The sequence below is a fragment of the Arvicanthis niloticus genome, chromosome 1 (genome assembly GCF_011762505.2).
Source record: "Arvicanthis niloticus isolate mArvNil1 chromosome 1, mArvNil1.pat.X, whole genome shotgun sequence".
Taxonomy (NCBI): domain Eukaryota; kingdom Metazoa; phylum Chordata; class Mammalia; order Rodentia; family Muridae; genus Arvicanthis; species Arvicanthis niloticus.
This window is the reverse complement of record NC_047658.1, coordinates 114,063,542-114,070,018: the sequence shown is the minus strand read 5'-3', so window position 1 is coordinate 114,070,018 and position 6,477 is coordinate 114,063,542.

Below are 6,477 nucleotides of genomic sequence, written 5' to 3'. Positions count from 1 at the left end.
ATTCCACACTTTATTCTATACCCCAGTGTCTCTTGGCTGCTCAAGTACCTGGAATTTTTCTTTGGTCAAGGGCCATTGTTCTACTTAGACAGGTTTATCAGTAAATCATTTTAAGGGTAGAGCCTTTGGTACTTCAGCAGTGGTCCCCCTTTTAAATTTGGAGACCCAATCTCTGTTTTACCCTGTGTTTGGGCAATTGGCACAGTCTGGGGTTGTTTTTGATGACATATATCAATACTTTTTTCAGGAGCATCTACCATTTTACCACTTATTTCATCATGGGCTGTTTCTAGGATCACAGGAATATTAATCTGAGTACCCTACTGTTGTATAAGATCCCTTCCCTATAAATATATGGTTGTGTCAGGCACATAAGGCCTTAACTTTCCCATTTGACCTTCTGATCCCACACATTTAACCCACCACACACTTTGTTTTATCTGAGATAACTTTCCAAGTCCTAGAAACTGAGCATAAACCTTTGACGAGGCTATTCTGAATTCCAAGATCTTTGTGAACTGATAGTTACATCACTCCGGTATCCACCAAACCTTCTATTTCAATACCATTTGCTTGCAATTTTAATTTTGGCCTCTGATCATTAATAGTTGTTTGCTAGAACACATCTTTCCTATTCTTCCAAAGCCTCCTGTTCTTTCCACTGGAGTGGGCTTTACCTTTAATGTAGGAAATAGTAGCAGCTGAGCAAACCTATCACCTGCGTTTGCATCTCTCTTTTTACATAGATCATAATTTTAATTTCTACTTTAAAATCTTCATCTATAATTCTTGTATGCACAATGAATCCTTGGGAAGTCAATCCACTCTTTTCTGAGATCATCCCTACTGTCTCTGCGGGCAAGGGACCATAAACTCCAGCGGTTATTTTATATCACTGACTTTTAGGGGATAGTATACGATGTTTATCTATGGCCAAGCCTAGAGCAGCACTGCTGCAGTAGCATGCATTAGATCTCTAACACGGAGTAGAGGTGTTTCAGTCTATATGTTACTCTCTGGCTAAAAAGGCTTGTAATTTTTGTTTTGTGGCCCTGAGCTAGGCCTCCAAGACTATTTCCCAACTGTAAGAAATTATCTTAAATATCTCTTTTGGATCTACACTTCTGAACCCACTGGCAGCATTTGCAACAATGCACAGACACCCTGGCAAGCCTAGGCATTCTTTCTGATTTAGATTTAGGAAAACCATTGCCCTTAGAAATGGCTCGTTCCCTTTTCAGTACAAAGTAATGTACTTCTCAAAGTTAACATGCCATTTCAAGATCTGAGACCCTTAGCAGCTTGGTCAGTCTCTCTGCAAATGACTGTATTTCCCACAATTGAAGCACTGGGCATTTTGATATTGAAGACCTCTAGCTATATTATTGAATTATTCTAGTATTGTACACATTAGAACAAATATCAGTTGTATCCCTTCTCCATAGGTGGTGCTCAAGTCCTTAAATTCTAATAACATTTTTATATTCAGTATTTAAAATTTCAAACGCTAAGGTCTCTATTAATAAGTGCCTTACATCAGGGTCTGATCTGGCTTTGTTCACAGCTGAGACTAATCTTTGTCAGAAATCAGTGAAGGCTTTTCCAGAATCTTGTATAATTTTTGTAAAGGAGATGAACTCTTTTCCAGGCTCAACTTTGTCCTGAGCTCCTAAAGCCACTAAGTGACATTGTTCTATAGTAATATCATCAAACTGAACCTGTTCTTGTATATCAGAGTACCATCCTTTGCCTAGCAACTAACTGCTCTTTGACTGTATTCATTCCCCTTGCTCTATTTCACTGCTAAATATTCACAGTCTCTTCCCTCCGAAATGTTACCCACTGCAACTGTGGACCAGCCTCTAGTACAGCTGTCACCGATCCCTTCCAGTCTTGGGGAATAATTCTATTCTGAGTGGCCCACTTCTTTAGAAATTGCATCACATAAAGTAAATGCATCTCATATAAAATCATAGCCTCTTTAAAATGCCCAGATCTGTCATTTCTATAGGATGCCACCCTATCTTATCATAACCTGTTCCACGCCATTAGCACATGTACGCTATATGACTACTGGGAAAGCTGAAGGTGATCTCACAACCTTGGGCTGCCTTTCCTCTAACTCTGACAATATGGTTGGTTTGAGATTAACCCTTTCTTTCTAAACAGGTTTCCACCAGATCATCCTCCTGTTCGTCAGCTTTTCTCTGACCCAACAGCCCTCCAGCACAGCTGTGGGAAACTCTGCTCTCTTGCTCAGTCACCAGGACAGAGCTTTTTGTTCTGTTTTCTGGAGCTCCTCGACTCCCCAGAGCATCATACCTACCCTTGACCTGTTCAACTGCACAGTCAATTCTGCAACTCTGTCAGAAAGAGAGAGTGAAGTGCCTCCTTTTGGTCCCATTTCAGCTGATTTGTTTGTTTGTTTCTCAGGCCTCTCCATTTCCACCTACAATTTTTTTTCAACTGCTCAGCCATCTTCCAATCCGTTTTTGTTGTTGGGGTTTTTTTGTTTGTTTGTTTGAAACAGAATATACAAAGTAAAAGAAAAATCAGGAAATCCCTCCTGGGAGCAAAGTGGGGGATATTGGAGTGGTAGCACACACAATTCATTTTTTTTGCTGGGCTCTTGAAAAAACATTATCCATCTTTTCAACTCCTGCTATTTTCTCTAAGGCATTTGAAATCAAATTTCCCATTTTTATCTTTAACTTTCAAGCCCCATGTTTGGGTGTTGCCACTTGTAGCTGGTCTTTGCTACTTTGTGGGTTTTTTTCCCCCCACACTTATTCCCATCCATCCCATCCCCCACTTCACCCTTATCACTAGATAGGAGAGAAAAAAAGGACAGAGGAAAGTAGAGATTCCTGGATCTAATTCCTTTCCTTTTTTTTTTTTTTTCTTTTTTTTTTTTCTTTTTTTTTTTTTTTTTGGTTTGGTTTTTCAAGACAGGGTTTCTCTGTGTAGCCCTGGCAGTCCTGGAACTAACTCTGTAGACCAGGCTGGCCTCGAACTCAGAAATCCGCCTGCCTCTGCCTCCCAAGTGCTGGGATTAAAGGCGTGTGCCACCACTGCCCGGCTTGTTTGTTCTTTGTAGAACTAATTAGTAACACTAATGAACTACAAACAACCCCTCTGAATGACCAACGACCACCCACCGTGCCTCTTGGGGCCCTATTATTTATATACACTTTGAGAAGTTTCCAAATGTTACTTAATCACAGAAATTATCTTCTGCTGGAAAAAAAACCTCCTTCTATTAAAGCAGGAGTCAAATCATACTATTGTGGATTGGTTCTAATGCTTTTTGTGTTAATTCAGCTCCCCAAATTACAAGGGAACCTGCAAGTCTGCCTGTAAGATCCTGAGGGTCCCTGTTCCCCCCAGCCCCCACCCCCGTTGGCTTTAATTGGTGAATAAAGTGGCCAATGACTGGGCAGGGAGACAGAAGCAGGACTTTAGATTTCCTGGGCAAGGGAACCATGGGAAGAAGAGGGATTTTAGAATTGCTGTGCCAGGGAAGCAGGAGGATCAGGCTTGGGAGCTGCAGGAGACAAAGCATACAGTCATACAAGAGCCAGGGAACACCAGGCAGTGGTGGCGCACGCCTTTAATCCCAGCACTTGGGAGGCAGAGGCAGGCGGATTTCTGAGTTCAAGGCCAGCCTGGTCTACAGAGTGAGTTCCAGGACAGCCAGGGTTACACAGAGAAACCCTGTCTCAAAAACAAACAAACAAAAAAGAGCCAGGGAAGAGCGGCCTCAGGGGCTCCTGCCCCACTTGGGTCTGGAGTAGCAAAGATGGGATATAGATTTTTAGTAATAATTCAGCAGTAACAGAGGAGAGGCATTAGCAACGTCGAAGTTTGGGAGTGGTTACAGCATATTAAAAATAAGGCTCTCTCTCTCTCTCTCTCTCTCTCTCTCTCTCTCTCTCTCTCTCTCTCTCTCTCTCTCTCTCTCTCTCTCTGTGTGTGTGTGTGTGTTGTGAGAATCCGAAACATTGGGGTGGTACCCAGAAGCACATGCACCGCACAGTCTCCAGCGGGGAGTTTAGAGCAGATTAACTACTACCGCTTTGGTCAGCTGCTGTGACAGTCCAACAGTCCAAAGCAGCCCCACATTCCTACACTTGCAATTAAAATAAAAGCACATTCTTAATAAAAATATTCCAGAATTCTCAACAATGTCACTACAGAGATTTGCCTGCCTCTCCCTCATGAGTGCTGGGATTAAAGGCATGCACCACCACGTATAGCACAGACTATTTATTTAGTTATCTACTTATTTATAGTTTATTATTGCCATGTGCCTATGCCCATATATGCATGTGGAGGACAGAGGCCAGCTATGTGCAGTAAGTTCTCTTCTTTCATCTCTGTGGATTATTGGGGGGTGGAAGTTGGGTCACTAGGTTTGTGCAGCAAGCACATCACCCACTGAACCAGATCATAAGCCATAAATGGACTTTTTTTTTTTTTAAGGAATGTATTTTGAGAGAGGGAGAAGAAAAGAAAAACCACAAGGCAAAGAAAGTAAACCAAAATATAAACTGTTTGGCTAGTTTTCTCTTATGAAGGAATAGAGAAGGTCAGTGCCATGTGATAAATACAAAAGCCCAAAGATCATGGTGTCCTCTCAGAAGGCCGGCCGGCCTCTGGAGCTTGAGATATAAGATGCAGTCCTTACTTCTGGGTGGACCATTCCTTCACTCAGACTATACAAAACAATTATTTTAAATATTTCACTTTTGTCAAAACAAACAAACAAACAAAAAAACCAGGGAGGCCTGTTGCGGTAAATCTCCTGCCCATAGGGAGTCCATAGAATAAAGACACAAGTCAATAAATATCAAATGAATACTGCATGCCTAGATTGGGCAGATTTACCGTTAAACTACACTATTCCCCGGCTATGAGAGCTCTTTTGGTTTTTCGAGACAGGGTTTCTCTGTATAGCCCTGGCTGTCCTGGAACTCACTCTGTAGACCAGGCTGGCCTCGAACTCAGAAATCCGCCTGCCTCTGCCTCCCAAGTGCTGGGATTAAAGGCGTGCGCCACCATCGCCCGGCATGAGAGCTCTTAACAACTTGCGGTTTCCTAGGTCAAGGTCTTCTTCGTCTTCTCTCTCTCCACCAACTGCCCTCTGCTTCCACCAACTGCCAACTCTCCCACTCCAACTGCTCTCCTCCTCTTATCTCCTTTCCCTGCCTCTGGCTCCTCCCACTCCTCTTCCACTTTTCAAATGAAGCATTCATTTGAAAAAAAAAAAAAAAGGGAGACCCCCTGAAGCACTAGTCGACACAGAAGAAAAGGGAGACTAACTCAACCAACCAAATGGGTGATGTATATATGGTGTTATGTCTCTTATATGGACTTAACTGGCTGGAACTAAAATGTCAATACAAAGCCAAGAACATTTAATTGGGTAATAATTTCTCATGACTTAATACATGCTATCCTTTATGAGAGCATGTATATAAGTTATATTATAGTTTGATTAAGTGATCAAACTAACCTGAAGAGGGCAGTGGCCTTTCTTTATTGATCTTCATTGACAAAGCTGTGTGCCCTACATGTTCCATGTGAATGTTTTTTTATAAAACTACCTGTTGCTTTTAGGTTTTATATGTTACAGGATGAAAGAAGAGAAACTCAGCCCTAGCATGATTTATACTCAGGGATGCTGAGTCTCTGGGACCTCCTATTCCAGCTTCGTGCTTGATTCTACTGCAACTGCATCGAAGCTGCTTCTTTTAAGGACTTGCTTCCAGAACTTTTCCAGAACAGCTAGCTTGCCTGTCCAGCCTTTCTGACTGTAACAGTTATGGTGTCAGCTAAGCTATGAACTTTCTCAGTACATACAGACTTCAAGGCAAATGATGCCAGCTAGCTCTCCTTTGACTAAGCCAATTTTCCTGTTTCCCTTTGGGCCCCCAGATGGGAATTCTTCGCCCCAATTCAGCTAGAAGCAGACAAAAGGAGATCATCGCCCCAGTTCCTTATGTTGGGGTGGATGGTTCTGGTTACTTTGTAAATTATACATGTGTTGTAATTTAAGGAATACTTTACAAATGTAGCTTCAGAAAGGAAGGGAATTAGAGAGCTAAATCTCAGGAATTAAGTGGGATTAATATTTTACTCTTATATAGGCATTGTGCCTGTATAACTCATTTAGAAATACAAAGCTTAGACCCAGTTTAATATATATATATATATATATATATATATATATATATATATATTAGCTATATCTTACATTGGTAAGAAATCTTTATGATAGTTACAAGGTTGAAATTATAATCTCTTACATTGATATAGAATTTATTTTATACAAATTTAGGGTTTTCACTGGTGTAAGTTTCTTATTAATAAAAAAGTGGGATTAATATATTACTCTCATGTAGGCATTGTGCCTATATATCTTATTTAGAAATACAAGGCTTAGACCCAGTCCTTTTTAATCAAAAAAAAAAAAAA